General features: G+C 43.9%; 1 protein-coding gene across 1 annotated transcript in view; it reads left to right on the forward strand.

Moving 5' to 3' along the window:
* LOC120049779 (astrocytic phosphoprotein PEA-15) overlaps window positions 1-21,614 on the forward strand; it is a 55,876-nt gene that overhangs the window by 25,464 nt on the left and 8,798 nt on the right. The gene's annotated exons all lie outside the window — the stretch shown is intronic.

The following is a 21,614-nucleotide window of genomic DNA, read 5'->3' on the forward strand; positions in this document are numbered from 1 at the left end:
TGCAAAGCTGTCCTCAAGGCAAAGGGTGGCTACTTTGAAGAATCTCAAATATAAAATAAATGTTGATTTGTTTATCACTTTTTTGGTTACTACATGATTACATATGTGTTATTATGTCTTCACTGTTATTCTACAATGTACAAAATATAAAAAATAAAGAAAAACCCTTGAATGAGTAGGTGTGTCCAAACTTTTGACTGGTGCTGTAGATAGACCATGAATTGAGATTGACGATTCTGAGATACTGTGCTGACTACTGGGTTGAAGTGTCTGTTAGTAATTAGGTTGATCATGTGTGTGTGCGTCTGTGTTTATTAGTGTGTGTGTGTGTGTGTGTGTGTGTGTGTGTGTGTGTGTGTGTGTGTGTGTGTGTGTGTGTGTGTGTGTGTGTGTGTGTGTGTGTGTGTGTGTGTGTGTGTATGTCACAGAAGGTTGGTGGCACCTTAATTGGGGAGGACGGGCTCACGGTAATGGCTGGAGCGGAATAGGTGGAATGGTATCAAATACAGTCGTGGCCAAAAGTTTTGAGAATGACACAAATATCAATTTCCACAAAGTTTACTGCTTCAGTGTCTTTAGATATTTTTGTCAGATGTTACTATGGAATACTGAAGTATAATTACAAGCATTTCATAAGTGTCAAAGGATTTTATTGATAATTTCATGAAGTTGATGCAAAGAGTCAATATTTTCAGTGTTGACCGTTCTTTTTCAAGACCTCTGCAATCCACCCTGGCATGCTGTCAATTAACTTCTGGGCCACATCCTGACTGAAGGCAGCCCATTCTTGCATAATCAATGCTTGGAGTTTGTCAGAATTTGTGGGTTTTTGTTTGTCCACCTTGAGGATTGACCACAAGTTCTCAATGGGATTAAGGTCTGGGGAGTTTCCTGGCCATGGTGTAACGGTTGTCCTCCTCCTCTTCGGAAGAAGAGGAGGAGTAGGGATTGGACCAAAGCGCAGCGTGATAATTTGACATAATGAAGTTTATTAAAGAAAAGACGAAACCCGAAAACACTTCAACAAACTACAAAATAACAAACGAACGTAGACTGACCTAAAACATGAGAACTTACATATAACACGAAGAACGCACGAACAGGTACAGACTACAACAAACGAACGAACAAACCGAAACAGTCCCGTATGGTGCAACATACACAGACACGGAAGACAATCACCCACCCACAAACAGTGTGAACAGCCTACCTTTATATGGTTCTCAATCAGAGGAAACGTCAAACACCTGTCCCTGATTGAGAACCATATAAGGCTAATTACACCTGACCTAAACATAGAAACACAAAACATAGAATGCCCACCCCAACTCACGCCCTGACCAACTAAACACATACAAAATTAACAGAAAACAGGTCAGGAACGTGACAGAACCCCCCCCTCAAGGTGCGAACTCCGGACGCACCACCAAAAGTCTAGGGGAGGGTCTGGGTGGGCATCTGTCCACGGTGGCGGCTCAGGCTCTGGGCGTGGTCCCCATAGTCAATCCCCGCTTTCGTATCCCCCTCTCAATGACCACCCTCCAAATAAACCCACCTAAATTAAGGGGCATCACCGGGATAAGGGGCATCACCGGGATAAGGGGCAGCACCGGGATAAGGGGCAGCTCCGGACTAAGGGGCATCACCAGACTAAGGGGCATCACCAAGATAAGGAGCAGCACCGGGATAAGGGGCAGCTCCGGACTGAGGGACGGCAGCTCCGGACTGAGGGACGGCAGCTCCGGACTGAGGGACGGCAGCTCCGGACTGGATGGCGGATCCTGGCTGGCTGGCTCTGGCGGATCCTGGCTGGATGACGGCTCTGGCGGATCCTGGCTGGATGACGGCTCTGGCTGGTCATGGCTGGATGACGGCTCTGGCTGGTCATGGCTGGATGACGGCTCTGGCTGGTCATGGCTGGATGACGGCTCTGGCTGGTCATGGCTGGATGACGGCTCTGGCTGGTCATGGCTGGATGACGGCTCTGGCTGGTCATGGCTCGCTGACGGCTCTGGCTGGTCATGGCTCGCTGACGGCTCTGGCTGGTCATGGCTCGCTGACGGCTCTGGCTGGTCATGGCTCGCTGACGGCTCTGGCTGGTCATGGCTCGCTGACGGCTCTGGCTGATCCTGTCTGGCGGAAGGCTTTGGCTGCTCCTGTCTGGCGGAAGGCTCTAGCGGCTCCTGTCTGGCGGAAGGCTCTAGCGGCTCCTGTCTGGCGGACGGCTCTGAAGGCTCATGGCAGACGGGCGGCTTTGCAGGCTCATGGCAGACGGGCGGCTTTGAAGGCTCAGTACCGACGGGCAGTTCATGCGGCGCTTGGCAGACGGACAGTTCAGACGGCGTTGGGCAGACGGGCAGTTCAGGCGCCGTTGGGCAGACGGGCAGTTCAGGCGCCGCTTGGCAGACGGCACACTCTGGCCGGCTGAGACGCACTGTAGACCTGGTGCGTGGTACCGGAACTGGAGGTACCGGGCTAAGGACACGCACCTTCAGGCTAGTGCGGGGAACAACAACAGGGCACACTGGACTCTCAAGGCGTACTATAGGCCTGGTGCGTGGTACCGGCGCTGGTGTTACCGGGCTGAGGGCACGCACATCAGGGCGAGTACGGGGAGAAGGAACAGTGCGTACAGGGCTCTGGAGACGCACAGGAGGCTTGGTGCGTGGTGTAGGCACTGGTGGTACTGGGCTGGAGACACGCACCATAGGGCTAGTGCGTGGAGGAGGAACAGGGCTCTGGAGACGCACTGGAAGCCTGGTGCGTGGTGTAGGCACTGGTGGTACTGGACTGGAGCGAGGAGGTGGCGCCGGAAATACCGGACCGTGCAGGCGTACTGGCTCCCTTGAGCACTGAGCCTGCCCAACCTTACCTGGTTGTATGCTCCCCGTCGCCCGACCAGTACGGGGAGGTGGAATAACCCGCACCGGGCTATGTAGGCGAACCGGGGACACCATGCGTAAGGCTGGTGCCATGTAAGCCGGCCCGAGGAGACGTACTGGTGGCCAGATATGTAGGGCCGGCTTCATGACATCCGGCTCAATACTCAATCTAGCCCTGCCAGTGCGGGGAGGTGGAATAACCCGCACCGGGCTATGCACACGTACAGGAGACACCATGCGCTCTACTGCGTAACACGGTGTCTGCCCGTACTCTCGCTCTCCACGGTAAGTACAGGGAGTAGGCGCAGGTCTCCTACCTGACTTCGCCACTCTCCCTCTTAGCCCCCCCCCCCCCCAAGACATTTTTGGGGTTTACTCACAGGCTTCCTACCGCGTCGTCGTGCTGCCTCCATTCGCCGGTATCCCTCCTCGCACTGCGCCAGAGAATCCCAGGCGGGCTCCGGCACTCGCCCTGGGTTGATCGCCCACCTGTCGATCTCCTCCCACGTAGTGTAGCCCAGATCCTTCTCCTGCTTCCGAGCTAGCTCCTCGAAACGCCGCCTCTCTGCTTTCGCTGCCTCCAGCTCAGCTTTGGGGCGGCGATATTCTCCTGGTAGAGCCCAGGGTCCCTTTCCGTCCAATATTTCCTCCCAAGTCCACGAGTCCTGGTTCTTTGGCCGCTGTTGCTGGTTCCTCTCACGCTGCTTGATCCATGGTTGGTGGGTGATTCTGTAACGGTTGTCCTCTGCAATCCACCCTGGCATGCTGTCAATTAACTTCTGGGCCACATCCTGACTGAAGGCAGCCCATTCTTGCATAATCAATGCTTGGAGTTTGTCAGAATTTGTGGGTTTTTGTTTGTCCACCTTGAGGATTGACCACAAGTTCTCAATGGGATTAAGGTCTGGGGAGTTTCCTGGCCATGGTGTAACGGTTGTCCTCCTCCTCTTCGGAAGAAGAGGAGGAGTAGGGATTGGACCAAAGCGCAGCGTGATAATTTGACATAATGAAGTTTATTAAAGAAAAGACGAAACCCGAAAACACTTCAACAAACTACAAAATAACAAACGAACGTAGACTGACCTAAAACATGAGAACTTACATATAACACGAAGAACGCACGAACAGGTACAGACTACAACAAACGAACGAACAAACCGAAACAGTCCCGTATGGTGCAACATACACAGACACGGAAGACAATCACCCACCCACAAACAGTGTGAACAGCCTACCTTTATATGGTTCTCAATCAGAGGAAACGTCAAACACCTGTCCCTGATTGAGAACCATATAAGGCTAATTACACCTGACCTAAACATAGAAACACAAAACATAGAATGCCCACCCCAACACACGCCCTGACCAACTAAACACATACAAAATTAACAGAAAACAGGTCAGGAACGTGACACATGGACCCAAAATATCGATGTTTTGTTCCCCGAGCCACTTAGTTATCACTGGCCTTATGGCAAGGTGCTCCATCATGCTGGAAAAGGCATTGTTCGTCACCAAACTGTTCCTGGATGGCTGGGAGAAGATGCTCTCGGAGGATGTGTTGGTACCATTCTTTATTCATGGCTGTGTTCTTAGGCAAAATTGTGAGTGAGCCCACTCCCTTGGCTGAGAAGCAACCCCACACATGAATGGTCTCAGGATGATTTACTGTTGGCATGACACAGGACTGATGGTAGCGCTCACCTTGTCTTCTCGGGCAAGCTTTTTTCCGGATTCCCCAAACAAACAGAAAGGGGATTCATCAGAGAAAGTGACTTTACCCCAGTCCTCAGCAGTCCAATCCCTGTACTGGTGGTGCCCCGATCCTGCAGCTGAATCAACTTTAGGAGACAGTCCTGGCGCTTGCTGGACTTTCTTGGGCGCCCTGAAGCCTTCTTCTCAACAATTGATCCGCTCTCCTTGAAGTTCTTGATGATCCGGTAAATGGTTGATTTAGGTGCAATCTTACTGGCAGCAATATCCTTGCCTGTGAAGCCCTTTTGTGCAAAGTAATGATGACGGCACGTGTTTCCTTGCAGGTAACCATGGTTGACAGAGGAAGAACAATGATTCTAAGCACCACCCTCCTTTTGAAGCTTCCAGTCTGTTATTCAAACTCAATCAGCATGACAGAGTGATCTCCAGCCTTGTCCTCATCAACACTCACACCTGTGTTAACAAGAGAATCACTGACATGATGTCAGCTGGTCCTTTTGTGGCAGGGCTGAAATGCAGTGGAAATGCTTTTTGGGGATTCAGTTCATTTGCATGGCAAAGAGGGACTTTGCAATTAATTGCAATTCATCTGATCACTCTTCATAACATTCTGGAGTATATCCAAATTGCCATCATACAAACTGAGGCAGCAGACTTTGTGAAAATTCATATTTGCGTCATTCTCAAAACTTTTGGCCACAACTATACATCAAACATGTGGTTTCCATGTGTTTGTTGCCATTCCATTTGGTCTGTTCCAGCCATCATTATAAGTCATCCTCCCCTCAGCAGCCTTTGCTGGTGAGTGTGTGTGTGTTTCTCCACTGAGACACTGGTGTGGAATGCAGCAGCAGTAGCTAATACCAGATGGGGCGTTCTCCAGAAACTCACTCTTCAAAGAGCAGCAGTGGAGGCCTCCCAATTTATGTAACTCACACACAGACACACACACAAATGGAGCACTGCATACACACACACACACACACACACATTTTATCTTCTCCTTTGGAAGAATGGTATAACTCACAGGGGAGAGAGAGGCGGTTGATTACTTCTAATCGTATAACTTTGTTGCAAAGTGTCTGCGTGTGTGCGTGCGCGTGCCCTCACTCTCATTCTGTTCAGAGAGGAAAGGCACATTTAGACATTGTCAAGGCCCTATGGGAGGTTAGATTATCAGAAGGCCAGCTGTCTTTGCCTGCGTCTCAAGTGGCACCCCATTCCCTACTTAGGGCACTACTTTTGATGCTGGTTTATAAAGGGAATAGGGTGCCATTTGGGACGCATCCTTTGTGTTTCCTTTTGTTTGTGTGTACGATACAAAGATCACATCACCAGACAATGTTATGAAGGGGAGAGGAAGGAGGAAGGAACAGAAAGGGTCAAGGAAAGGAAACGGTGAAGAGGACAGAGACAGCGAGAGGGGGGGAGAGAAAAGGAAAGTTAGAGAGAGAGAAGAGATACCTAGACAGAAGGGGGTAGAGAGCGAAAAAGCGAGACACAGTAGGAGGTAGAGAGAGAAAAACATAATCATTATGTGGTGGTTAATTTCTTTACTATCAAATGAGGAGAGACAAACTTAGCACACAAGTCAGAGTTATACTTAAACTAAATATTTATTCACTTATTAATAAGGGACACATATAAGGGACACAAACACACACATATAAAGTGAATCGATTGAGTGCTCTAAGTTAATGATGGCTGGTCAACGAATCACACCCAGATGATTCGTTGAGAGCCCTGAGACAAAAGTACAAAGGTCTCTTATAGCCAACATACACTCCCTTCAGGCTACATGACAAACAACAGATGTATGGAATGGGTCCCAAGGTTAAGAATTGTATGAAAGATACAGCAGACAGTATCTGCTGGTTGTAAAAACAGTTCTCTTTGTGTAGAGACCAAGGTATGGCCCTGGGTTCATCTCTCCCTGGTACCTTATAGAACAGAAACATTAACTCATGCTCTGGAATGCGGTATCACTCAAAGACATCGTAAATCTTCCAAAGGCCCATCCTCAGTAGAACACACACAGATGAGCGTTCTAACAACCCCTTATTCTGTTGAATAAAACAACCATTTCATGCAATAACAGCATTATAACATAATCTTGTAATTTCTCCATCATAGTTACAATAACGATGTACTGTACATATTAAAAAATAAGACAACTATTTATACACACACACACATATAAATATACATACATAGCCAATTATTTCCCTTGAATGAGGAAATGGGCCAGTGGCCTACATTCCCGGGCACTTTGCTGTGCTTCGTCTCTCTCCAGATTAGTGTTCACTCTCTCTCCTTTCAGCCTCTCTCTTTCTCCTCAACTCCCTCTTCCTCTCTTCTACCCATGCCTATGTGCTGGCCGGTATTTACACTCAGGGGGGACCAGTCTCTCTCTTTGCTTTAGCTGTCTCTTCTCCCTCTTCCTTTTCTCCTCTCTCCCCTCTCGCTCTCTTTCTCTCTCTGTGTGTGTCTCTCTCACTCCTCCCTCTCTCTCTCTCTTTGTCTCTTTCTCTCTCATCCCTCTCTTTTCTCCACGCATGCCCGTCCTACGGCCGACAATCTTTTTACACTGATGCTAGCTGACAGCACACACACTGGCTCAGTGGTTACACGGCAGTTGGCATGGCCAAATGCTCTCTCTCTCTCTCCCTATCGCCTTCTTTATTCCCCGAACACAGTCCCACTGTAGGGGAAATGGGTTTGGAGGGAAGGGGAACATATTGGTTTTAAAGACTGGTTGGATGGAGCTTTTAAATTCTGTCGCTGAGCAGGAAGGCAGTTGAAAGGCAGGGAGGGAGGGAGGGAGGGAGGGAGGGAGGGAGGGAGGGAGGGAGGGAGGGAGGGAGGGGAGGGAGGGAGGGAGGGAGGGATGATCAGAGTAGGAGTGGAGGAAAGAAGGAGAGGAGTAGAGTACAGGCGGTTGGAAGGCAGGGAGAATGTGAGGGAGGTAGAGAGTGTCAGAGGCTATAGATGTGGGAGAGATTTAAAAAACAAGTGTGGAGAAAGAGAGGAAAGGAGGATAGGAGAGGGGGATGGCGTGCCCTGAATGGTGGTGTTTCACCTGTGGTGAGATCGCATCTTAATTTGGTGTGCGGGTGGGCACATGCATGCATTCATATGACAATGCTATGCTTAATTCAAATCAAATTGTATTTGTCACATGCTTCGTAAACAACAGGTGTAGACTTACAGTGAAATGCTTACTTACGGGGCCCTTCCCAACAATATAGAGAAAGGAAAAGAGGAATAATATTTTAAAAAATAATAACACAGGGAATAAATACACAATGAGTAACAATAACTTAGCTATACACGGGGTACCAGTACCGAGTGGATGTGCAAGGGTACGAAGTAATTGAGGTAGATATGTACGTAGGTATAACGTGACTAGGCAACAAGATAGATAATAAACAGTAGCAGCAGCGTATGAGATGAGTCAAAATAGTTAGTGCAAAAAGGGTCAATGCAGATAGTTAAATAGTTAACCAAATAGCTACCGGACTAACTATTTAGCAGCCTTATGGCTTAGGGGTGTTTAGCGTCCTGTTGGTTCCAGACTTGGTGCATCGGTACCGCTTGCCGTGCGGTAGCAGAGAAAACAGTCTATGACTTGGGTGGCTGTAGTCTTTGACAATCTTTAGGGCCTTCCTCTGACACTGCCTGCTAAAGATGTCCTGAATGGCATGGAGCTTTTATTAAAAATGACGTTTTTATTTAACCTTTATTTAACTCTCATCGTCGTCTGTTATCAGGCCAAGCACGTCATGTCGTCAGCAAACTTAATGATGATGTTGCCGTTGTGCGAGGCCACGAAGTCGTTAGTTAACAGGGAGTACAGGCGGGTACTAAGCACACACCCCTGAGGGACCCGCGTGTTGAGAGTCAGCATGGCGGATGTGTTGTTGCCTACCCTCACCACCTGGGGGTGGCCCGTCAGGATGTCCAGGATTCAGCTGCAGAGGGAGGTGTTCAGTCCTACGGTCCTGAGCTTAGTGATGAGCTTGGAGGAAAAATATGGTGTTGAACACTGAGCTATAGTCAATGAACAGCATTCTCACATAGGTGTTTCTCTTGCCCAGGTGAGAGAGGGCAGTGTGGAGTGCAATAGAGATTGCATCATCTGTGGATATGTTGGGGCAGTATGTGAATTGGAGTTGCTCCAGTGTGTCTGGGATAATGGTGTTGATGTGAGCCATGACCAACCTTTCAAAGCATTTCAAGGCTACAGATAGTCATTTAAACAGGATACCTTGGCGTTCTTGGACACAGGGACTATGGTGTTCTGCTTGAAACATGTATGTATTACAGACTGGGTCAGGGAGAGGTTGAAAATGTCAGTGAAGACACTTGCCAGCTGGTCAGCGCTTGATCTGAGTACACATCCTGGTAATACGTCTGGCCCCGCGACCTTGTGAATGTTAACCTGTTTAAAGGTCTCACTCACATTGGCTATGGAGAGCGAGATCTCACAGTCGTTCAGAACAGCTGGTACTCTCATGCATGTTTCAGTGTTGCTTGCCTCAAAGCCAGTAGAGAAGGAATTTAGCTTGTCTGGTACAGTGGTTCCTCCTTTAAAAGTTGTGAGCTTACACCGCGGGACTTAGATGTACCCAGCGTCACGGCTTCATTGCTCCAGACCACCACAACGGGGAATTAGAGCACTCATTATGCATTTGGGTCCCAAGGTTTTTGTATGACCAATCATATCGAGTGATTCCAATGACGAATTTGACGCGGGCCACCACTCCCTGGTGACTTTCTTCAGCAAAGATGGCTGACAAAACATTACGGGGGAAGCAAATGTAAGTAGTTAAAACGTCATAACGAGTCAAGCAAAACATTTACAATTGAGAGGAATATGTTACTTAATGTAGAGACAAACGATTGCGCATATTTTTTTGTCATAAAGTTAATTTACGAAAATTGCTACTTGGCAAGTTTTTTTTCCAGTCATATCCAATACCAGGTGTATCAAACTCCATTATTTGAATGATGCTGTGTCTGCATGTATATACGTATTACAATTATACACTTCAACAGTGTTTACCACTCCTGCTCCTGGGACATCAATGATTACACATTGTAACTATGCAATAGACTAGAAACATGATTTAAGTAAAAGCTGATTTGTAATTCATATATACAGATTAAAAAACAGTACCTCCTGCCAGCACGCCCACAAGTGTGCTGAACGACGCGTGGAAGAGAGAGAGGAACGAGACGGGAGTAACAATCCAGGCTATTTGCTCTGAGACCAGGCATAATAATGTAATGAAACAAGCAGGGAGCGGGTTTCGAACCCTCAACCCTCTAGCCCGAAGTCCAGCACGCTATCGACTGTACCCAAATGTATTAATTGGGGTTGGGGCGGATTGTGGCTAAAAACACTTTATCAATTGGAATCTTTAACATGTGGAAAGGGGAAAAAGTAGTAATATTAGTTTTTCACAAGCGTAGCAGGATGGGCTATTAGCTTCAACCTTTACTAAAGAATTGTCTAATAAACGAGCTAGGTGTGAACCCCCCCCCCTCCCCAACTTGAGCTAGGTGAGAACCCCCTCCCTCTTCCCCAACTTGCAACAAATCATTTGTATCCATCTTTCCACATCTACCTACACACGGTTAATGTTCTGAAAAATATATATACTGTATATAGTATATATATATAGTGGCACAGCGGTCTAAGGCACTGCATCTCGGTGCAAGAGGCTTTACTACAGTCCCTGGTTCGAATTCAGGCTGTATCACATCCGACTGTGATTGGGAGTGCCATAGGGCAGAGCTCAATTGGCCCAGCGTCATCCGGGTTTGGCCGGGGTAGGGCCTTCATTGTAAATAAGAATTTGTTCTTACCTGACTTGCCTAGTTAAATAAAGGTTCAATTTAAAAAACAACTGGCGGCAACCGCAGCGCAATCAATAGGAGGTGAACAGTGGCTGGTGCTGAAAATATAGCTAACTTGTTATGCAAGTGTTGCACACCAACACACCAACAGACCTACACCAGTCGAGCAATTCATTTCAACAATAATCTTCATTTTAATTTGACTTTGCAAACAACAAGAGGGCTTAATTGGAGTCTATTTCTTCGGAGCCTAGACCTATATAAAATAACTTAACTGGCTGAGGTAGGTTATGAGGCTTAACAGCCTAATAGAAGTAGGATTTTTTTATTAGGCCTACTTACAATTGCAACTGGTCAAAAATGTAGCATCCTACATAAAACAATCATTTAAAGAAAAAAGTCTGCCCGTTCCAACTAAAACAATATAACTAATAATTAAAAGTGCACATTTGTAAATCCCAAACGTCTTTATTGTGACACAATAAAGAACGTAAACAAGATGCTGTGTTTTTATTTACACTAGTGATGGACAACTGGAGGCATTTTGAAAACAGCAGAACAATAGACTTTTTATAACCTGGCTACTGTTGTGAAAATCCCTCAACTTGAAATGTATTCGATGCCTAAGTACTCTAAAGTGTTACATTTCTAACTCAAAACAGCAGTACAGTATTTCGTCATCAACATCTTTATGCTTTCGTTAGTAAAATAAAATAACGAGAAAAAAGACATTCAAATGCAGATGTTTATATAAACTACATTTTAGTCACACTTCCACCCAGCTCCACGATCACAGGTAAAACCTTGCTGAGATCATCAATGTATTTGTTGTATCGTCAATTTCTCTAGCCAAAACATCTTGATGGCCTTGACCAATTCATCTTTGCTTGTCGGCTTGGCAGAGTTACGGATTAATGTTTTCAGTTGATGCCAAACAAGTTCGATCGGGTTTAAATCATATCAAATCAAATGTTATTTGTCACATACACATGGTTAGCAGATGTTAATGCGAGCGTAGCGAAATGCTTGTGCTTCTAGTTCCGGCAATGCAGTAATAACCAACGAGTAATCTAACCTAACAATTTCCCAAAACTACCTTATACACACAAGTGTAAAGGAATGAAGAATATGTACATAAAGATATATGAATGAGTGATGGTACAGAGCGGCATAGGCAAGATGCAGTAGATGGTATCGAATACAGTATATACATATGAGATGAGTAATGTAGAGTATGTAAACATTATATAAAGTGGCATTGTTTAAAGTGGCTAGTGATACATGTATTACATCAAGATGGCAAGATGCAGTAGATGGTATAAAGTACAGTATATACATATGAGATGAGTAATGTAGGGTATGTAAACATCATATGAAGTGGCATTGTTTAAAGTGGCTAGTGATACATTTTTTTCATAAATCTTTACATTGTTAAAGTGGCTGGAGTTGAGTCAGTATTTTGGCAGCAGCCACTCAATGTTAGTGGTGGCTGTTTAACAGTCTGATGGCCTTGAGATAGAAGCTGTTATTCAGTCTCTCGGTCCCTGCTTTGATGCACCTGTACTGACCTCGCCTTCTGGATGATAGCGGGGTGAACAGGCAGTGGCTCGGGTGGTTGTTGTCCTTGATGATCTTTATGGCCTTCCTGTGACATCGGGTGGTGTAGGTGTCCTGGAGGGCAGGTAGTTTGCCCCCGGTGATGCGTTGTAAATCAGGAGACCTACATGTAGAGATTAAAAAAATATGTTTAGATATACTGTAGGCCTACCGAAAGGTGTTGTAGGTCTTTCATTTATTTATTTTATTTAACCTTAATTTTACTACATAAAGGTCTACTTACTCCGCTGGCGTCTTGACCCAGTTTATGCCCTCATTTGCAATGCAAACCCGGGCGGCAATGTGTTTTGGGTCATTGTCTGCAATTGGAGATGAAAAAAAATACATTTAGCCTAACAGCCAACATTAGGTACAATAATAGAAATATACATGTAAATAGGCCTAAACCTAACAAAATATTGCTCAAATCCTACCGATGTGTACCCAGAAACACCTTTCTGACATAGGGTACAGCATATCTCTTGTTGATTACAAAGAAATCTCGAGCCATGATACCTGAAAAAGGAGGCAAGAGTGAATTATTGTGGAACACATAACAGTCCGTGAGGTGTAGGCTACAATATTTTATGTACCTTTTGCTTTGTAAATAGCCAAACTTACCATCAAAAATCAAATATGGGCCTGGTCCCTGGCGAGAAATTGCCACCCACACATGGAGTTTGAGCGGATGTTTGGGACTCGGCTTGCTTGATCTTCTTCCTTTTTTTCTGTAGCAATTTTGAGCAAATTGCTCAAGGGCCACGGTTGATTAGTCTGTGAAAATGACATTATTGAATGTCTCGCCAGCTTTGATCCATGCCCTGGCTTACAGGACGCAAAATTCTTTCTTTGTCAGACAAATCATTGGGTCGAAACTACAGAACAATACAAAACAAGCGAACACACATGGTTAATGTTCTGATCATTAAAAAATATATATATACATATATATAAAACATTTCTTACCGAGCCTTTCCATAAGTCCACGCAAGTTTCTTCAACTGTCTTCTGACTGTAATTAGAGTGATATTTCCTCCTTTCCTCACCCCACCCAAAACTTCACCCTTAACACAGTTACCATTCAAAAACGAGCTGTTATTCTAAAAAAAAAGACAAAGAGACGAAATGGACATCGTTTTCATCAAGCCAGCTTCTTTCTATGGTGCTACCTGTTCCAGGGTTAGGACTGTAACCACCAGAGGTCTTGAAAATGAGCCGGAGCTGAGAGGATCACCAAAACTAAAGGTATTTTGGTTTCAGAGCATTTTATAAAAATGAAAAAGAAGGTATGTAGCCTATCAATGTGTAGGCATACTGTGTAATAAAATAGATATTTGTGTACTAAAAACGTGAACGTGTTTTTGCAGAGCTTACGACCATGCCGACAACCATCCGTGGAGATCGGTGGACAAAGGGCTGGACAACGGGCCGCACCGAAAAAACGGATGTTTGCCAAGAAAGCGGCTAGTTAAGCTAAATTCTTAAAATTTGTACACAGCATTTGTGAGTTGGAGTCACTTTTAATTCTTAATTGATCTACCGTTTCTATCATAGGCCACTGTAATCGATGGGGGCTCAGGGCTCATCTGATGAAGGTGCTCATGGGTGAGATTCAAACTTTGAAGACCGAGATCAAGTCATTGAAGGCAAACCATCAGAAAGAGAAACATTCTCTGAGGGCAGAGATACGGGCGACAGCTGATGCATTGGTCCAGATCCAGGCGGTTTTGGCGGAGAGTCACTCCTCATTAGCGGAGAGTCAGGCGGCATTGGCGGAGAGTCAGATGGAGAATGACGCATTGAAAAGGGCGAGGAACGAGATGGAGTCACAATCCATGCCAGGCACACCTGTGAGCTCTGGAACTCCACCTCCAACAGGCAGAGTGAACATACCTGGCAGGTTCGTCAGGTCGTCGGTTCACCCTGACATTTCCATTCCTCTTCTGACAACAGAACTTGACCAACTGCTTACCAGGCACAGCAAGGGCCGTCCGGACCGTTATGCTGTTCTGTTATTCTAAGGATGTGTAACCGAAGAAGGATACCACGAGTGGGCACAGAATACAAACTGAGATGGATCCCGAGGCAAATGTGGCTTACCAGTGAATCTCCAGGCGTTCATCATTAATACTGTGTATCAGAAGTTTCCGTCCATGACTGATGTAACCCAAAAAAAGCATTAAAGATAGAGTTAATGAGTACTTGAGGTCACCGAGAAAGTCTGGACATGGCCTGCTCTCCCTTATGTAAGGAATTAAGCACTTTCCCATGTTTACTACATGATGTACTTTATGCTATGTTTACTTGCCAGACTGCACAGTAGCCTAAAAAACAAATGCAGGTGGCTTATATCTTCAAAATGCTTTCAATGCTTTTATTATCCAAATGTAAAACATTATAGTGTACAATAATGTATTTCTTCATCAGCATCTTTATGCTTTCGTTAATAAAATAATGAAAAAAATACTCTTTCAAAATGCTGATGTTTATTTAGTTATGGATCCATAACGAATTACTTGTTCAAATATTCCATGATATTCTTAAGATATATATATATATATATAAGATATATACGATATACTGTAGGTCTACCATAGGCGAAATGAGTCTCTCTAGTGTTGAGTAATGTGTTGTTAAAAGTGGTGTAGGTCTTATTTATTTAAAGAGCATATAAAAGTTAGAAGCAAAAGCTTACAACTATTTTAGCACTGTTTTGCTCTACTCTGAGGCAAGCATGGGGACTGGTCTTGACAAATCAATGAGATTTTTATTTTCACTTAATCTCCATTTGGGTATTGGTTAGACTAGAATTAGAAAAATAGGGTTCAGAAATGTTATGCTCTTAGTGTAACCTTTATTTAACTAGGCAAGTCCGTTAAGAACAAATTCTTATTTACAAGGACAGCCTACTCCTTCCTCGTGCCTTGCGGGGATTCTTGAGCTAAATAGCCCAGTGCTGTACTGCCGACCGCCACGTACAGCGCCATATTTTCCATTCCATCTGAATGGAAACCCAGGGTTTTTCGTTTTTCTTGGAATAGAAAAAACATAATATTAATCTAATTAATTAAGCAAGTACCAGTCAAAAGTTTGGACACACCTACTCATTCCAGGATTTTTCTTTATTTTTACTATTTTCGACATTGTAGAATAATAGTGAAGACGTCACAACTATGAAATAACACCGGTCTCCTGCGTGCCCTGCATTCTGTAGTACAGACATGGCCTGCTCTCCCATATGTAAGGAATTAGGCACTTTCCCATGTTTTACTACAGTATGTATTGTAGACTGCACAGTAGCCTAATAAAACAAATAAACCCATTTCGTTAATAAAATAATGACAAAAAATACTCAAAATGCAGATGTTGATTTAGGTATGGATCCATAACGAATTACTATGGGAATAAATATCACTGATTTACAGAAATGTTGGAACAAAGTTGTCTAATGAAGGCAAACAATTTAGAATCCTCCAATCCTGTAGCCTACTCCCGACCGTCACGTTGTACAGAGCCATATTTTCCATCCCATCCTAACGGAAACCCAGAGGGTTTCGTTTTTCGTTTTTCTCTGAATAGAAACATCATAATATTAATTAAGCCACATTTCTTAAAATCACTCCCAAATACTATGTTATTACAAAAAAAGGTTTTAAATTCTCTGGTAATGCCAATACGGAATACTATCAAGGCTTCTCAAGGATGCCCTCTGGTGGTCAAACTAGCAATAACTTGCAGTAACAGAAAAAATGGCTGACAAGTAAATGACATGCCACAGAATGATGCGGCAGCACGCTAGGTGTGCCGCAGTATGACACGACCCGTTAACTCAGTGCGGATGTTGCAATCCATGGCTTCTGGTTGGGATATGTACGTATGGTCACTGTGGGAACAACATCATCGAAGCACTTATTAATGAAGCCGGTGACTGATGTGGTAAACTCCTCAATGTTATCCGATGAATCCCTGAACATTCCAGTCTGTGCTAGCGAAACAGTCCTGTAGCTTAGCATCCACTTCATCGGAAGCTTTCCAGGTGAAGCTGGTTTAGAGAATGCCAAGAGTGTGCAAAGCTGTCCTCAAGGCAAAGGGTGGCTACTTTGAAGAATCTCAAATATAAATTATATTTAGATTTTCTTAACACTTTTTTGGTTACTACATGATTCCATATGTGTTATTTCATAGTTTTGATGTATTCACTATTATTCTACAATGTAGAAAATAGTAAAAATAAAGAAAAACCCTGGAATGACTAGGTGTCCAAACTTTTGACTAGTACTGTATTTAGTGTAATACATAGGGTTGAATGGTATATGTACAGCAATAGTTAAATAGGATAGGCCTTGACTAGAATAAATTATATACATATAAAGTGGGTTAAAAGGTATGTAAACATTATTAAAATGACCAGTGTTACATGACTGTGTACAGTGCATTCAGAAAGTATTCAGACCCCATGACATTTTCCACAATTTGTTACGTTTACATGCTTATTCTAAAATGGATTCACTTGTTTTTTCCTCCCTCATCAATCTACACACAAACTGATATCACATTTACATAAGTATTCAGACCCTTTACTCAGTACTTTGTTGAAGCACCTTTGGCAGCGATTACAGCCTCAAATCTTCTTGGGTATAACACTACCAGTATAACAAAACCGTTTGACATAAAAACAGCGTAAATAAATAAATAAATAATGTTTATTAATGATGAAATGATGAAAGATATGAATAACATTCCACCCACTAGGTAATTTGCCTGCATGAAAGAGCTACACCGTATTGTTGTAGAACAGAGAACAGACAGACTTAGCCAGTGAAATAGTGCATCACTGTTAGTATCAGACATAATGTATTGTTATTTTTTTAATTCCAAGTTGGATGCAATGGCTCAATTGATTCCCAAGTCAACTCAAACCGCTGATGAATTTGAATTAGACACAGAGCCTAAGTTAGGAATTACTCATGAATCAAGAATCATTCATCAGATTTTACAGAAACCAACACCAAATATACAGTAGTATAACCAAATAATAGTCTTATTTTCATTTAAACTGACCACAAGTCCTGTGCATAGTAGTTTGGACGGAGTAGGTCTGTGTTTAGACGTTAGCCCAGCAGGGATCACCAGGGTGTATTAACAGAGAACAGAGATGTGCTGTGATACCGTGCAGAGAGGCTGATGTCCCCTGTCATTTCCTGTGTCCTGTCATTGTTTTGGGGTGCGTGTTTGTTTATGTTTGTTTTGGGTAGAGTCACAAGATGGGACATTTTACAGTCACCTCCAAAATTATTGACACCCTTGATAAAGATCAGAAAACATGACTGTATAAAATAAATCATACACATACTGAGCTATATTGTATGCTCAGAAAATATTGAAAAGAATATAATTTTATACAAATATAATTGGCCAGAGAAAGAGATTTTGTTTAACAACTAATCATTTTGTATCTAAAAAAAGATAGGTGTCAAAATGATTGGCACCTCTAAAGATTCTTATCGATAAGATCAAACAAAATCCAATCTGCATTAACGTTTAACTTTTTCATCTCAGCTTAAAGGGGCAATCAGCAGTTGCTACATCGATTTGTGGACGTATTAATTGATGATATGTACCCAATGATGCTTGAAGAATATAACTTATAAATGCCTCATGAGTTTAGTTCAACTGTCGTAGCCCATCATTTATTAAATACAGCGCATTCGGAAAGAATTCAGCCCTTGACTTATTCCACATTTTGTTATATTACAACCTTATTCTAAAATGTATTAAATAGATGTTTTTCCTCATTAATCTCCACACAATACCCGAATAATGACAAAACGAAAACAGGTTTTTAGTATTAAGACCCTTTGCTATGAGACTCGAAATTGAGCTCAGGTGCATCCTGTTTCCATTGATTATCCTTGAGATGTTTCTACAACTTGATTGGAGTCCACTTCTGGTAAATTAAATTGATTGGACATGATTTGGAAAGGCACAGACCTGTCTATATAAGGTCCCACAGTTGACAGTGCATGTCAGAGCAAAAACCAAGCCATGAGGTTGGTAGGAATTGTCCGTAGAGCTCCGAGACAGGATTGTGTCGAGGCACAGATCTGGAGAAGGGTACCAAAACATTTCTGCAGCATTGAAGGTCCCCAAGAACACAGTGGCCTCTATCATTCTTAAATGGAAGACATTTGGAACCACCAAGACTCTTCCTAGAGCTGGCCGCACAGCCAAACTGAGCAATCGGGGGAGAAGGGCCTTGGTCAGAGAGGTGACCAAGACCCTGATGATCACTCTGACAGAGCTCAAGTGTTCCTCTGTGGAGATGGGAGAACCTTCCAGAAGACAACCATCTCTGCAGCACTCCACCAATCAGGCCTTCATGGTAGATTGGCCAGACGGAAGCCAGTCCTCAGTAAAAGGCACCTGTAGTCCGCTTGGCAGCTCGCTTGGAGTTTGCCAAAAGGCACCTAAAGGATTCTCAGACCACAAGATTTTCTTGTCTGATGAAACCAAGATTGAACTCTTTGGCCTGAATGCCAAGCGTCACGTCTGGAGGAAACCAGGCACCGCTCATCATCTGGCCAATACCATCGCTACGGTGAAGCATGGTGGTGGCAGCATCATGCTGTGGGGATGGGAGAGTAGTCAGGATCAAGGTAAAGTTGAACGGAGCAAAGTACAGAGAGATTCTTGATGAAAACCTGCTCCAGAGTGCTTCACCTTCCAACAGGACAACGACCCTAAGCACACATCCAAGACAACGCAGGAGTGGCTTCGGGAACAAGTCTCTGAATGTCCTTGAGTGGCCCAGCCAGAGCCCGGACTTGAACATCTCAGGAAAGACCTAAAAAATAGCTGTGCAGCGACGATCCCAATCTGACCTGGCAGAGGATCTACAGAGAAGAATTGGAGAATTGGAGAAACTCCCCAAATACAGGTGTGCCAAGCTTGTAGCGTCATACCCAAGAAGATTGAGTAAAGGATCTAAATGTCATATTTCCGTTTTTTAATTTTTATAAATTTGCAAAAAAATGTGTAGAAACATCTCAAGGATGATCAATAGAAACAAGATGCACCTCAGCTCAAGTTCGAGTCTCATAGCAAAGGGTCTGTAAATAAAGTATTTCTGTTTTTTATATTTAATAAATGTGCCAAAATGTCAAAACTGTTTTTGCTTTGTCATTCTGTGGTATTGTGTGTTGATTGATGAGGGGGGGGAAACGATTTCATCCATTTTAGAATAAGGCTGTAACGTAACAAAATGTGGAAAAAGTCAAGTGGTCTGAATACTTTCCAAATGCACTGTAGGATGCTTAATTATTGTTTCTACTGCTGATTGCCGCTTTAAGGAACTGTATTGTGGCCTTCCATGGCTTCCTGTTTCACTGGGATATAAAATGAGGTAATACGCATGTAAAATCCATTTGTCATCCATCACCATTGTGAAAGGCAAGGAATTCACAGACGAAAAGAGACAAATGGTTGTGGATTTTCATAAATCAGGCAATGGGTTTTAAAAAAAACATCAACAAATAAAAGATACCGCTATGAGGGCAGTAATTAAGATGTTTAAAACCACTGGAACAGTGGTAAACGTGCCTGGTAAAGGACGCATTTGTATCTTGTCCCACGTATACTGAGGAAGATGGTTCGGGAGGCAAGTAAAAATTCAAGGGCCACAGTTGGAGAATAACAGAACTTGGTGGCATCTTGGGGTCACCAAGATTCCAAAACTACAATTAGACGCCACCTCCATTCCAATAGGCTCTTTGGAAGAGTTGCTAGGGGGATAAAGCCTGTTAAGCGCAACAACAAATGTAAACACCTGGAGTTTGCGAAACGGCTTTGGCACTTGGATTGGAACCGGTGCTTTGGTCAGATGAGACAAAAATAGGGCTCTATGGCCACGCAAACCAGCGGTGGGTTTGGCATTTAAAGAACGATGCATATGCAGAAAAGGACCTCATAACTACTGTAACATATGGTGATGAATCATTGATGTTACGGGGCTGTTTCGCTTGCATTGGTCCTGGGGCACTTGTTAAGGTCAATGGCATCATGAACTTTACCCATTACCAGGACATTTTAGCTGAAAACCTGGTTGCCTCTGCTTGGAGGCTGAAACTTGGATCTTCCAGCAAGACAATGACCCCAAGCACACATCAAAATCCACAAAAATCTCTGGACTTGAACCCATTGAAAACCTGGGGTTTTGAATTGAAGAGGGCAGTCCGTATGCGTACACTGAAGGATATCAAGGATCTGGAAATATTTTGTATGGCAGAATGGTCTAAGATTCCTCCCAGTGTGTTCTCCAATCTCAAAAACATGATATACTGTGAAAAGGCTAAGTGCCATTATCCTCGCAAAGGGAGGTTGCACAAAGTATTGAAAACAGCGGTGCCAATCCTTTTGACACCTATCATTTTGAGATAAAAACGATTACTTGTTCAACAAAATCTCTTTCTCTAAACAATTGTATAAGTATAAAATAATAGAACTGTCCACGTTTTTTGAGCAGACAATATAGCTCAGAATTTATATTATCTATTTGAGACACAATTTTTTACTCATCTTTATCAAGGGTGCCAATCATTTTTACGAGATGACTGTAATACTGTAGTCGAGAGGAAAAGTGGGGCTGGCATGGAGGGATTGAGTTTAGAAAAGTGATCGGAGAAGTGGGGTTTAATAGTGAGTGAGAGATTCAAGAGAACGACTGATAGAGAGACAACAAAGCAGGCATAGAGATACTGAAAGTGAGAGGGGAGGAGGGAGGGAGGGAGGGAGCCATGTCATCATGCCCTATGAAACAAAATAGGGGCAAAATAGTGAGAGGGGGAGAGAGAGGCAGACAGAGAGCAACACATAACAGAGGAAGCGGGGATAAAGAGAGCGTGAGAGAGAGAGGCAGATTAGAGAAAAGGAGATAACACAGGTCGATTGAGAGGGAGGGATAGCGGTAGAGAGAGCGAGAGAGAGAAATGGAGGTGTTTTATTCCCTTCCTAAATCCCGGTCAGAGTGATTTTTGCAGCTCACAGTAACGTGGTTGTCATGGTTACATATAAAGATCGCATTTTTGCCATTTTAGCCTGGTCAAGCTTTGAGGCACATGGTTCAAAAGCCCCCCCCCCCCCCACACACACACACAAAATATATTCGTCATGGAGCTGTCGAACAGTGAGCCTGTGTGTTAGTGTGTGTGTCTGTGTGTCTGTGTTGACATTAGTCAGACGTTGTCGCCATAGTCACATTGGCACCATGTTGTCACATTCAAAAGCTCAACACTCTACTCTCTACTCTTTCTCTCCTTCTCCTTCTCTCTCTCTATCCCGCTAGCCCTTTCTCACTCTCTCGCTCTCGCTCTCTCTCGCACCAGGAGCTTCTGGGGTAGAGTGGAACTTTCCCTGGTCGCTAGGTAACAGTCTCCGGGCTGAAAGACAAAGCAGGGCCTGGTCTCCATGGCAACTTGAGCAGTGTGAAGAGTGAATGGAGTTTGGGTAGTGGTGGTAGTAGTAGTGGTGTGTGTGGGCAATAAAGGGGAGGTTGGTGATTAT

The sequence above is a fragment of the Salvelinus namaycush genome, chromosome 6 (assembly GCF_016432855.1).
Source record: "Salvelinus namaycush isolate Seneca chromosome 6, SaNama_1.0, whole genome shotgun sequence".
Taxonomy (NCBI): Eukaryota; Metazoa; Chordata; class Actinopteri; order Salmoniformes; family Salmonidae; genus Salvelinus; species Salvelinus namaycush.